Raw genomic sequence first — 14,173 nt, forward strand, 5'->3', positions numbered from 1 at the left:
AAAGGGCCAAACTACAAGTGGTTTGAGATAGGGATGGTGGAGAATTCCACTGCGGACCCAAATGAGGCTTGGAATTCTTTGGAATCCAGCCTCCGGAATCCGTGGTGGAACGGCTTACTTACCTCCGCCTCCTGAGGATTTCCTTCGGAACAGCACGCCGGCTCCGTATAGCTGGGAGGAATACAGCTGCAAATGGCATATTGGATGCACTGTTTTTATCTAAATGAAGCCGTAAACGGCTGCAATTAGGTTAAACTGAGGGCTTTACGGCCACAAGTGGCATCCGATACGCCATTTGCCCCTGTATTCCTCCCAGCGATACGGTAATGGCAGGAGCCATTACAGAGCCAATGTGCAGCTCTGAGGAATCCTCACAGAGTGGAGTCACTCTGGAGGATTCTGGGGGTGGGGGGAGGAACAGATTGCCTCCCTCCTGGGCAGATTCCCCACCGGATTGGAAGGTGGGGAATCCGTATATCCCTAGTTTGAGAGATCTGTGACCAGATCTTCATCCCCCCCCCCCTCTACAGTAAATGGGCTGTGGTAGAGAAACTCTGAAATTGACTAGGGCAGTAGTGCTGGGAGGAAGAGATATTTAACCCTTTCCCATGTACTGTTTCCTGATCTAAATCCCCCCCCCCCATCAAATCAGGGCAAAGTGCAGCCTCAGGGTGTTTGTGATTTAGATCAGGAACATAAGAAAAGCTTGCTGGATCAGAGCATTGGCCTAGCTAGGGCACCATCTTGTTTGGCCACAGTGGCCAATCAGCTGCCTATGGGAAAGCCACAAACAGGACATGAGAGCATTGCTATTCCCCAGTAATGGTTATTGAGAGGCATGCTGGGTAATATGGATCCTGTTCATCATAACTAGTAGCCATTAATAGCCTTATCCTCCATGAGTTTGTCTAATCCCCTTTCAAAAGCCAGCTATTTCGGTGATCATCAACAGAGCTTGTGGCAGCAAATTCCATAGTTTAACTATGCTCTGTGAAGAAGTACTTCCTGAACATATTTCCTGAATCTCTCACCATTTACTTGCATTGGAATACCCCAGGTTCTAGAATCATAGAATCATAGACTAATAGGGTTGGAAGGGGCCTATAAGGTCATCGAGTCCAACCCCCTGCTCAATGCAGGAATCCAAGTCAAAGCATCCCTGGCAGATGGCTGTCCAGCTTCATCTTGACTGCCTCCAGTGTGGGAGAGCTCACCACCTCCCTGGGTAATTGGTTCCATTGTCATATTGCTCTAACAGTCAAGAGATTTTTCCTGATGTTCAGCTGGAATCTGGCTTCCTGTAACTTGAGCCCATTATTCCACGTCCTGCACTCTGGGATGATGGAGAAGAGATCCTGACCTTCCTCTCTGTGACAACCTTTCAAGTACTTGAAGACCGCTATCATATCTCCCCTCGGTCTTCTCTTCTCAAGGCTAAACATGCCCAGTTCCTTCAGTCTCTTCACAGGGCTTTGTTTCCAGTCCCCTGATCATCTTTATTGCCCTCCTCTGAACCTTTTCCAGTTTGCCTGCATCCTTCTTGAAGTGTGGTGCCCAGAACTGGGCATGGTACTCAAGATGAGGCCTAACCAGTGCTGAGTAGAGGGGAACAAGTACTTCACGTGAATGTCTAGTACTTCTAGTATTATGAGAGAGAGAGAAAAATCTCTTTCTCTCCACTTATACACACCATGCATAATTTTGTAAACCTCTATTTTTGTAAAAAAAGGTGTGGGTGGGAAAAGGATTGAGCACCTCTCACCCACCCCTCACCTCAGTGTTGCTTGTATAATCAAATTTGATGCCTCTAGGGATGGCAGAGAATTCCGCCACAGATTCCAGTGAGGCCGGATTCTTTAGAATCCGCCCCCCCGGAATCCGTGGTGGAACGGCCTCCTGCCCCCTGCCCCCCCTGCGGAATCCCCTGGGATGGAACTTACCTTGGGCAGATGCGGTGGATTCGGTGGCGGCGGTTCTGGCGGTGGCGGCGGCTGGTCTCCTGGCCGGCCGCGGCTGGGCTGCTACGGCCACCATTGCCGTCCTTGCAGCTGTGATAGGCTACCTAAGAATTTACGTAGCCTATCATGGCTAACCCCCCCCCCCAAACCCAGCATATGCAAATGGTGGCGGCTATGGCGGCCGCCATTTGCATTCCCTATTTTTCGCTGTTCTAGCCTACGTAAATATTTACGTAGGCAATTACGACGAAAAAAGGGAACCGCAAATAGCGTAGTGAGCGCTATTTGTGTTCTTCCCCCCCCGCCGTTTTATCCTACATAAATATTTATGTAGGCTTTTACAGCAAGAAGAAGAAGAAACGCAAATAGCGCCCACTACGCAATTTGCGGTTTCCTTTTTTTCCCGCCGTAATTGCCTACGTAAATATTTACGTAGGCTAGAATGGTGAAAAATAGGGAACGCAAATGGCAGCCACCGTAGTGGCCACCATTTGCATCTGCAGCAGCCCATCCGCGGCCAGAAGTCCGGCTGCGCATGGCCCTGGCCGGCTGCTCCACAGAGCCGCCACGGAGCAGAGCCGGCGGGGCAGGATTCCGGGGGGGAGGACCGGATCGCCTCCCCCCCATCGAGGATTCCAGGGGGAGGGATGGAGCGCTCCCCCCCAGTGGATGCCCCAACTGGAATCAGGTAAGGAATTCATACATCCCTAGATGCCTCCCCTACATAGATGATTTCAAGTAAAAATAATTATGACCCTTAGACCTGACAGTTTTACAGAAAAACCTGGAGCTAGGCTGGAAGGCCTTTCAAACCTTTCTAGCCTCCTTTCCTGTTTCCAGTTTGGCATTGCTAAATTTTTAATTAAACTCAGCACACACAGTATTCCATTAATTAGCTTCCTTCTGTTATCTTTATTGGAAATAAAGACCTGTACATGAAGTCTTTATTCTAACACTATTCTTACAAAGTTATTACAAAATTTAGTAGATTTTTATGCTTTAGACATAAATTGTAAGGGTTTTAGAGCATAATATTCACATTTTAGGTTTTGAAAGTCATTCCAGTTCCAGGATTGGCCCTGAGTACAAATGTTTAAATAAGTGTTGTTGAAATATGTGAAAAGAATTGGGGCCTACTGCTAGCAATAGATTTATGCCTGTGGAGCTTTCTAAGGGTGTAACTGGGTTCTCTGAGGTGGAATGCCTTCCTGTTGGAGCTCCTTTTTACCAGTAGAGGGATGTCTCCGCCCCATCCTTACCCCTCCAACCAGTGGATCTGGGTTACGATTGATCTGGGTTACGGTTGCTGTGGTAATCATAATAAATAATTCTACTTCGAGTGCTCTATAGTATTCATAAGTTCAAGAACAAATACCTAAACAAAACCACTGACAAATTACACACGAGGGAAAAGCATAGCCGTATATGTTTACTGAACACTGCATGCATTCATATATCCAGCTGGATTTACAATATTATTAAGCATGTTTACTACACATCATGATGGGGAAAAATACTTTAAAGTGCACATTTAATGCACCCTTGTACTGATGCACGCTGAAGAGAGATCTAACGTTCTTGAAATAAATTAAATTAAACCTGAGGACTTTTATGAAGCATTAACTTCGAGCAGGAGGTCAAAACACACGAAAATATGACAGACACCTTTATGGAATATTAACCCAGCTCCAGGGATGTGTGAAATGAAAAGACTTCAGTGAAGTGAAATGAAGAGACTTATATGATTAACCTGTGAGGAGGATGAGGTCAAGTAAAGGCAAACAAAGAATAAAAGTTACACACAGAAGGGGCCTTTCCCTGGTGTCAACCCAACACCAAAAAAAGGTAGAATTATTTCATACTGGGAATTATTTCATCCCTGAGGGCCAAACTAGATGTGATGTTATTCACATCATTAGCCCTGGCATATATTCTGGAGGTGATGGACTCGACCTTGGGGGAGCTGGGGGTGGCGATGGCCGACAGGAAGCTCTGGCGTGGGCTGGTCCATGAAGTCACGAAGAGTCGGAAGCGACTGACCGAATAAACAACAAAGCCCTGGCATGTTTGCTTTATAAATGAATGAATAGGCAGCATAGGGGTGGGATTAAATCATATTAGGACCATGGCATGGGGGAGGGGGGTCTTTAAGCCTTTGGCCTCACTACCATCCTGATCTGAGTTACTCCCCTCAACACCCAGGGGTGATCCATGTGCCTGAGCAGCACATGGCTTCCCCCACTCCCATCAACAAGCATAGTACCCAAGGCTAACCAAGGGTGTTTTGACACCAAGGCGGAAAATCCCACAAGCATCTCTTCCCATCCCAGTAAAAAAAAATAAAATCCTGGCAGTAAAAATGCAATAGGTTGGATCCAGATTTAGTCATATCTAGAGTAGACTCATGCTACTTAAGTTTAGACAGCAAATGAATAACTAACAATTTGCTGCCTTTTCCTCACATCAGAAATCTGCTGCCTGAGGTGGCTGCCTCATTCTGCCAAATGGTAGGGCTGGGCTGTCCCTGCCCTCACCTGCTGTTTGCAATGTGAGGAATGCTCCCATTGGTACTGGGGATGTTCCTCCCATTGTGAATAGCAGGCAGGATGGTGATGGTGGGAAAATTCTGATTGGGAGCACAGAATATGTGGGGAAGGCTTAAAGCTCCCTCACCTTTTCCCTAGACTTCAGTCCCATTCCAGCTCAGTCCCCCACTAGTGGGTGGTGTGTGCATGTGTGAGAGTGTGTATGGGGATTTTTTTTCCCTATGGGAAAAATGCTTATCTTGGGGGTCCAACGGGGTAGCAGTTGAAGGCTCCAGCAAAGCCCAGGGAGGCACGGTTTTCCAGCAGCTTCCTTTTCTACCTTGGATCATAGGGGCTGAATTATAACCCCCTTATCCGCAGTGGAAAATGTCAGCTGTCTCATATTTGAAATGGCATTAAAGAGCCACTAAGATGCTAAGTGGTATGGGAGACATAACTTATGGAGACAAACTGAAAGAAGAGGCACTCTGAACACTTCATTTAGAGAAAAGAAGATTAAAGCTGATGTACTGAACATTTTCAAACATGGAAAAAGATCTCAGAAAGAAGAGGGGCAACAATGATTCATCCTTTATTTTGAGGACAGGGCAAGAGGTGATGGCACGAAACTAGGGAAAGCTAGATGAAGTATTCAGAAGAATGTCCTAATTACAGAATAGCTCATCGAAGGAATAGCCCACCTAGGGTGGAGGTATTTTGGAGGCTCCTGGACTGACCTTGATGTGTTTGGACTGACCTAAAGGATTCTTCAGGTATAAATATGGTAAGAATAGGGGAACCAGGTGTGTGTGTGTTTGTGCGTGTGTGTGTGCTTGCTCGTGTGTGTGTGTGTGTGCGCGCGCGTGTGCAGTTGTGTTTCTGGGACCAGGGATGCCTACTGCATCCAGTCTTTTAGGAGTGTGTGGAAAGGTGGTTTACAAACCATCCCTAAAAGCTCAGAGAGTGGTGGGAGTTTGTCAGTTAGGGTGGGGTGTCAAGTTTCTCCAAGATGAAAACATTGTGGAATTTGAATATAATTTGAAATTTGAGTAATGAATTTTGGGGTAAGTTATTGTAAAGAGTTGAATGTGTGATTTGTTCATTTCATTTCAGTGGTAGCCTTTGGACATATGGATCCATTAAATTGCAGCATACCATTCTTTCAATGTAACATAGGGTAAACAGAATCATCTGAGCATCTCTCCAGTCTCATTCCTTCTTTTCTCTTGTCATGATTTCTTCCCATATTGCCTTGAAATTCGACTCTCCATCTTCCCCTTTCATTTTTTGACAATAATCACTGGTAATATTTTTGAATCCCTTATCTTCACTCAGAGCTGCTAAGATCTTTCCATTAATTCCCCTTATTATATTCAAGTATGCCAGGGTCACCTTTTTGAATGACTAATGAGCTGGTTTGAAGGCACCGTGCTTCATAATTCTATACGGGAATAAATCACATTAGGAAAACACAAGGGAGACAAAGGGAGGGAGGCAACTTCATCAACTTGAGCCACCTACTTAAGAAGGAAGATTTACATTAAAGGAGATCATATATATGAGTGAATGATGGTGCACTCAGAAACAGGACTTTAAAGGGATGGAAGAGAAGACACCTGCAGGGATCGTTGTCAGATATTCAAAGATACCAAAAATAGATGCAACTCTAAATGCCATTGATTTTGAAGATGGAGTGAGAGGCCCTTTGCTTACCAAAACCAAGAACTCCAAGCACTTGACAGAATCAGCCCAAGGAATCAAGGGAGCTTGCCTTTCTTTGGGTATTTTTAAATGGTGCTACTGGTTGTTCAAAGGAAAAGATAGGGGCTGCATGCATAGGCCAGTGAGGAATCTGTGGTGGCTGCCAAGAATAATGCTCATTGTCACAGGCCTGCATTCTGCCCTTATGAGACTTCCTGGTAGGATTTCAACCCAGGACAGGAGTCCTGCAGAACTGAAAGACCTGGGAGAGAATGCATAGCCTATGGAGGACTTTTTAAGAGAATGTTGTTGGATGGGGCAGGGAGAAGAATGAGAGGAGATAGTAGTACCCAGGTTGAGCAAGAGGAACCAAAAATATAGAAGAAATGCATACAGTCTCCATTCCCCTTGGTCTGGACCTTTGCCTATGGTATGAGACTTAAACTGTCTCTTACAAGACTGTGTTTAGCAGAAACCTTTGGTCCCATGGATGAAACAGAGCCCCTTCACTTCCCCTATTCTTGTGACATTCATGCCTAAAGAATCTTCTGTCCAAATGTTTCCTAAGAGCCCCCAAGAGCCCTTCCTGGCCACTCTAGGCAGATTATTATTTTGCTGAACTGCTCTGCAATTGGGGCATTCTTCCAAGTGCTTAATTTAGGCTACTTCCTTGTAGTTCAGTGCCACCACTTTTTGACAAGTCCTCGTGATAAAAGATTAGGAATAGTTTTCCTCCTTTGTTTCTGAGATCCCTTTAAATATTTGAAAACTTTCAACTTATCACCATTTATTTATTTATTACATTTCTATACCACTCAATACCCAAAGCTCTCTGGGTGGTTCACACACACAAAATAATACTGTATCTAAGCTAAGCAGTCACAGTTCTTTCCTGTAGTCTATCTCTATTAGCTTTGTCTCCCACAGCCTTTATCATCTTTGTAGCTCTTGTTTGGATTCTTTGTAATTTGCCAATAGCCCTGTTGGTTGTTCAGTTCCTCCATGCACTCAGAATCATGTGTGTGTTAGAGAGAGAGAGAGAGAGAGAGTGGGGACATGTGCGGTAGCTCTAGGGACATGTGCGCTCACTCCACTCCTTCTGTCATGTTCCTATGCCTGGCCCTGCACCCTGTCATGTGTTAGAGGATGAACATCTGCAGCAGGGAGCCTGCTGTACTCATGTCATGTAGACGGCTTGTGCAATTTTAGAACCATGATCAGCTAGGCCTCTACATCGCACTCTGCGGTGAGTATTTGCCTTTCAACTCATGGAGAGCAGTGGGGTCAGGCATAGGGATACAACAGAGGTAAAAGTAGGGCATACGTCTGTGTGGTTAGCACACATGCCCCTACTCTTGCTCACGTGATACTGAACACATGGGGGAATTGAACCCCCAGATAAGGCTAGTGCTCTGAACATAGTGGACATGCAGTCTCCAAGAGGGGTCCAGAAGCTTGGGAATATCAGAATGACTTCAAACATCTCAGGGCACATGGATATGATTAGAGTAAAGCTTGACCTCTATATAGCACTGATTTCCTAAAGTTGGGGAATAATCACCAAAAATGGCACCCCATGTTGGGTTTTCTCCCCCCCCCCAGTGTTGGGCAACATGTCTCGTTGTTGGTTTCCCCATCCCTCTTTCAAATTATTGACTGCCACAGCCAGGAGTGTGATTATGTTACAACATGGGTACAAGTTGGTATAAGTTACAGTGGAGAGGAGAAGGACTACTCAAACCAGGGGTGTGATTTTTGTAGGGTGGCCACTTACCCAGGGCCAAAAAAAGAAGAAACATATCATAACAAAGAAGACGAAAGAGGCTATTGGTTTACATAGAATTTGCATATGTTAATGTATATAGAGAGACACAATGTTAGAAAGAATTACTGTGATTTAAATAGAAGAACGATCCAGCTCACCATAGTGGAGAAGACTGTGAGCAGGTGACCTCTGTGCCTGCTGTCCAGATGCCATGGATAGGGAACTTTAAGAACTCCACTTCTCTTATGGTTCTTTATCTTCAAACCAGACTTGGATGTGACAGCCCTTGCAACAGAGGTCTGTCCTCTGAAAGCCCTTCAAACAGAGGACTGTCCTCTGTAAAGTAGGACATATGGTCACCCTACATTTTTGGCAGCATCTCTATTCCCCTTCAGAAGTTACCTTGCATGCATTTCAAGAGTGTGTGGAGAAGGGAGTGCAGCTACACCCATTGGTCTGCCTCTAAGGGGCAACCTATGCGTGTTTGACTGAAGGCGCATAGGATCCTCCACACCGTTGGGAACCCCAATCATGCAAGGTCTCTGATTATGTGGAGGCACCTATCCACGTTCATTTGGAACTCTCTGTTGTTCCTGTTTCCACAATTAAAAGGTCACAGCTGCAGTCAGGGCTCAGCACCCTTCGTGGATATGCAGATGTTTTGGTGTGAGAAGAACGAAAATTCTATTTCAGGCTTTTCATACACATTTTTAAAAGAGTCAAAGCAGTGTAACATGCCAATTTATTATGGAATACTTTGGGCATTTTCACTGTAAAAATGTAATGAAATGAAAATATGGCATGGAATGAATCAATTTATCCTTGCTGTCTCGAAATTTCAATGTCACCGTCCGTCCTGCATGGCAGATCTGGCCTTTGGTGGGACTTTTTGGTATGAAAACTTTTGATAGTTTAGCAGGTGCTAAATGATTCCGTACTGTAATTTTCTGAGGCCATTACCAGTCATATTCCATCTCTTGAATAATGTCTCATCTTTTTGTAGTAAAAATGGCAAAAGGGTTTCTCTACAATGGAATCAGGACAATTACTTTAGCAAAATTACAGTACATTATCGCTGGAGTGTCAGAAGATGGCAGCCAATTTCTGTTGTTTGATCAGGATATTAAAGATCGCCTCATTCTGCAAGAGCAAAAACTCTCTGAGGAGGAAATGAGATTTAATAGTAATGTTCAGATTGCCTGTCAACCCTAAACACATTTCTATCCATCAAGTGGGCAGCATAACATTGACTTCTCTAGCATTTAATAGTTAATTTGCATAACCCAACAGTATCAGTACTTTCTTTGGATTTAATGAGAATTTGTGGGCATATGCAGAGTTTCCTTGCAAACCATAGGCAAAGGTAAGAATCCAGAATGTTACCCTGAATCTTGAAACATCCCCATTTGAAGTAACCACACATGTCAAACAGACAATTCCAGAGTTTTTGTACACCTTCAGTAAGAGGTTCTAGTTTTGGATTAGTTCATAAAAGCAGCAAGCAGGGTGGGATATTTGTACCCAGGATGTTTCCATTTCAGATGCCAGGTGAAGGATTCCATAGCTGAATGCTTCCCCATGAAAGCATTTTCCCTGCACATACAAAGCATTGGGGAGAAACTAGAACTTTTCTTCCAAACATCTGCTGTTATTTTAAAATCTCCGTGGACTTTTATATATAGAAGAGCATTTAACCATGTGATGCCCACATCTGAATTCTGAATGGTACAGTCCAGGAGTATTTGCCACCTCTTCTGCTAAAGGATTTTTGTTGTTTTTAGTGGTGAAGGTGGTGATGAAGCCCCCTGGAAGTGATGGGTGGAGCTGCCCTAATATTGAGGAAGGGCAGGCCGGGCAGAAGAGTCTCTAGCTGCCATTGGCTGAACTGTTCTGAATCTAAACAGTGGGAGATGTAAGTGGTAAGGCAGGCCAAAGTGCCCTAGGGAAGGAAACAGAAACTTTAGCAGCCAGGAAGGTGGAAGCAGGAAAAGATGCCTAGGAAGAAGACAAGGTCAGAGGAAGGATTCTGAGAAGTGAATACAAAACAGGAGATTAGGGGCCAAAAGAAATGCTCCTTTGATCACACATAGTTGAGCTATGCATGATTGTCTCCCCTATTCTCCTGCAAGCACACATGCCCCTGATTTGGATCAGGACCATAGTGCTTCAGGAGAGAAGGGTTTAAGACCCCCCGATTTTCCACCAGAAATTCCATCCTCTGTGTGTGTGTGTGTGTGTGTGTAGATTAAAAAAAGACAAAAAAAGTCTCAATTGATTCTGAAGGAAAGAAAATGGACAAAGATGAGGGGATGGACTCATGGAGCTCAGAATGCACCATGGTTCACCCCATGGTTGCAAGCTCTGAAGTGGGAGGTGAGACGTCTAGAGCGCCAGTGGTGGTAATCTCGCTCTGAAGACGATTGGATACATGTGAGAGCTGTAGCTTCAGCCTACCACGTGGCGATAAGAGCAGCAAAAAAGAATTTTTATGCTGCCTCTATTGCATCTGCAGTGTGCCATCCCAGACTGTTTCAAGTGGTCTGGAACCTGGTTGGTCCAATTGTTCCAGAACCAATGAAGCATTCTAAGGCCTCCTGTGATGAGTTTGCAAAGCACTTTGCAGATAAAATTGACCGGATCAAGAGTGCTATTCCATGCACTGTGGATACAGTTAGTGAACGAGGGGTGGCCAGTGGCAGACTAGTTGTGTGGGATCGGTTCCAACTTCTTTCTTCTGAGGAAGTGGACAAGGTGCTTTCATCTTTAAGGCTGACCACCTGCTTACTCGATCCTTGTCCATCTTGGCTCATTATGAGCTGCAGGGAGAGACTTAGGGAGGGGGTCAAGGCAGTGGTGAATGCCTCCCCTAAGGAGGGAGTGATGCCATCAGCCCTCAAGGAGGCAGTGATAAGACCACTGTTAAAGTAGCCCTCCTTGGATCCCCAAGACTTGAACAACTTTCGCCCAGTCTTGAATCTGCCATTTTTGGGCAGGGTGATTGAGTGGGTGGTGTCATTGCAATTGCAGACACACTTTCAATTGGGCTTTGGGCCTGGCCAGGGGAGAGAAAGAGCCTTGGTCGTCTTGGTGGATGATATGGGGAGGGCTTTGGATAGGGGTGAATGCTGCTTCCTTATTCTTCTCAATCTCTCAGCGGCTTTTGATACCATCAACCATGGTATCCTCCTGGAAAGCTTGGAGGGGTTGGGCATAGGGGACACTGTATTATGGTGGTTCCATTCCTTCCTCTTTGGCAGGTACCAGAGGGTAGCTCTGAGGGAGGAGACTTCAGACCCTTGGCTGCTCACTTGAGGGGTGCCACAAGGTTCTAGTCTCTCCCTGATGTTATTCAACATCTATATGAAGCCACTGGGGGCTATCATCAGGAGGTTTCGAGTGCAGTGTCACCAATATATGGATGACACGCAACTCTACCTCTCATTTAAATCCTCACCAAGGGTGACTGTAGAAGCCCTGTCCAAGCGTTTGGAGTCAGTGAGTGGCTAGATGGAAAGGACTAAGCTGAAACTGAACCCCAACAAAACCGAAGTACTGTTGGTGGGAGACAAGGAAAGGTTGGGGGATGTTGACCTGGTGTTCAGTGGGGTGCGGCTACCCCTGAAAGACCAGGTCTGCAGTCTGGGGGTCATTTTAGACTCCCAGCTGTCCATGGAGGCTCAGGTGTCAGCCGTGAGTGGGGTGGCACTGTACCAACTCCATCTGATATGGTGGCTGCGTCCCTACCTCCCTAACCATCTTCTCCCATCAGTAGTTCATGCCCTGGTCTCTTCTCACCTAGACTACTGTAATGCACTCTATGTGGGGTTACCCTTGAAGATGGTTTGGAAGTTGCAGCTGGCGCAGAACATGGTGGCCCAACTGATTAAAGGCAGCCATCAGCGAGACCACATCACTCCAGTGCTGAAAGAGCTGCACTGGTTACCAGTTGTTTTCCGGGCCCAATTCAAGGTGATGGCATTGACCTTTAAAACCCTATATGGTTCCATCCCATTCTATCTTAAGGAGTGCCTCCAAAAACACCAGAGGTGCTACTCAATGAGATGGGCCTCAGAAGGCCTTCTGTCTGTCCCATCAGCCAGGACAGTTAGGCTGGTGAGGACAAGGGAAAGGGCCTTTTCTGTGGTAGCCCCCACTCTGTTGAATTCCCTCCGTAGTGACCTCCGCCATGCCCCTTCTTTGTTGAGCTCCCGCTGGGCTTTGAAAACCTGGCTGTTCAGGCAGGCATTTGGGGGTGGGTTAGGGTTTTTAAGAGCAATGTTGTTTTGTTCAGTTGATTATGTAAATTTGTTATATTTTGTGTCGTGATTTTATTGTACGCTGCCTGGAGTGGCCAGGTAGGCAGTCAGATGGGCGGCTAATAAATCAAATAAATACATAATAAATAAAGTCAATAACAATTGATGCCGCCAAGAGGAGCTATGAAGAAATCATGTCAGACTTTAAACTTGGAAAGGAAACTCAAGAAATTTGTTGGGAGACAAATTCTGCAAAACATGGCCCCTCCAAGAAATTCCTGACTTGTGTTGCTGATAATTTCCTCCTACAGAAGAGGAAGGAAGTAGAGGATCAGCTATCCTTGACTTGATCCTAACCAACAGAGATGACTTAGTGGATAAAGTAGTAGTTAAGGGAACTCTGGAGGAAAGTTACCATGTTATACTTGAGTTCTTGGTTCTAAAGGAAGCAAAAGCCGAGTGTAGCCAAATGCATGCCCTAGATTTTAGGAATGCCAATTTTAATAAACTCAGAACAATGATAAGTAAGGTCCCATGTCAAGCAACTCTAATGAGAAAAGAAGTCCAAGATGGGTGGGGTTTTTTAAAAAAGGAAATTCTAAAGGCACAATTACAAACAATTTTAACAAGAAAAAATGGTGTAAGACAACAGAAGAAGCCCATGTGACTTCACAGAAAGTTTAGAGATGGCCTGAAAACAAAAAAGGACACCTATAGGAAGTGGAAAGAAGGCCAAGCTACAAAGGAAGAGTACAGGCAGGTAGCACAGAATTGCAGGGATGGCGTCAGGAAGGATAAAGCTGAGAACAAGCTGAAGTTTGCGAGGGATACTAAAAGCAACCTAATTACTTTGAATGAGTTCAAATCTCCAGGGCCAGATGAACTGCATCCTAGAGTAATAAAGGAACCCTGCATTGGATGATCGGAAGCCTTTGAGTTCAGGAGCTTCTGATCATCGAGAGCTCAATTGATATGAGCTGAATATAAGCCAACAATGTGATGTGGCTGCAAAAAAGGCAAATGCTCTTTTGGGCTGCATTAATAGAAGTATAGCTTCCAAACCCCATGAAATACTAGTTCCCCTCTACTCAGCACTGGTTAGGCCTCATCTGGAGTACTGTGTCCAGTTCTGGGCACCACACTTTAAGAAGGATGCAGACAAGCTGGAAAGGGCTCAGAGGAGGGCAACAAGGATGATTAGGGGACTGGAAACAAAGCCCTATGAAGAGAGACTGAAAGAACTGGGCATGTTTATCCTTGAGATGAGAAGACTGAGGGGAGATATGATAGCGCTCTTCAAGTACTTGAAAGGTTGTCACAGAGAGGAAGGCCAGGATCTCTTCTCGATCATCCAAGAATGCAGGACACAGAATAATGGGCTCAAGTTACAGGAAGCCAGATTCCAGCTGAACATCAGGAAAAATGTCCTGACTGTTAGAGCAATATGACAATGGAACCAATGACCTAGGGAGGTGGTGAGCTCTCCCACACTGGAGGCATTCAAGATGAAGCTGGACAGCCATCTGTCAGGGATGCTCTGACTTGGATTCCTGCACTGAGCAGGGGGTTGGACTCGATGGTTGTATAGGCCCCTTCCAACCTTGCTATTCTATGATTCTATGTTCTTATGTTATTAATATAAACATACTTGTTTTCAATATCAGGGTTTCAAGATCTTGATGTATTCACTCAGAGCAGCCTTTTCCAAGCTGGTGCCCTCCAGATGTGTTGGACTACAACTCCCATCATACCCAGAAGCAAGCTAATGACCATACTGCCTGGGGGATGATAGGGGTTGTAGTCCAACACGTTTGTCAGGCACCAGCTTGGGGAAAGCTGAATTAGAGGGTGAAAGACTGCAATGAGAAATCTTTTGTCTGTAGGCTACTTTGCAATGAAGTTTTTGGAATAGGTTTGGGCACTTTAACCTGCTCTTTTCACTGGTGATTCAACTGTACTGTATTTCAG

General features: G+C 45.3%; 1 long non-coding RNA gene across 2 annotated transcripts in view; it reads left to right on the top strand.

Annotated features, from left to right (window-relative positions):
• Window positions 1–14,173, top strand: part of LOC146351502 (uncharacterized) — a 168,321-nt gene that overhangs the window by 18,002 nt on the left and 136,146 nt on the right. The gene's annotated exons all lie outside the window — the stretch shown is intronic.

Source organism: Heloderma suspectum, chromosome 3 (genome assembly GCF_057233095.1).
Source record: "Heloderma suspectum isolate Gila_16-S chromosome 3, 16-S_ref, whole genome shotgun sequence".
In the NCBI taxonomy this organism is placed as follows: Eukaryota; Metazoa; Chordata; class Lepidosauria; order Squamata; family Helodermatidae; genus Heloderma; species Heloderma suspectum.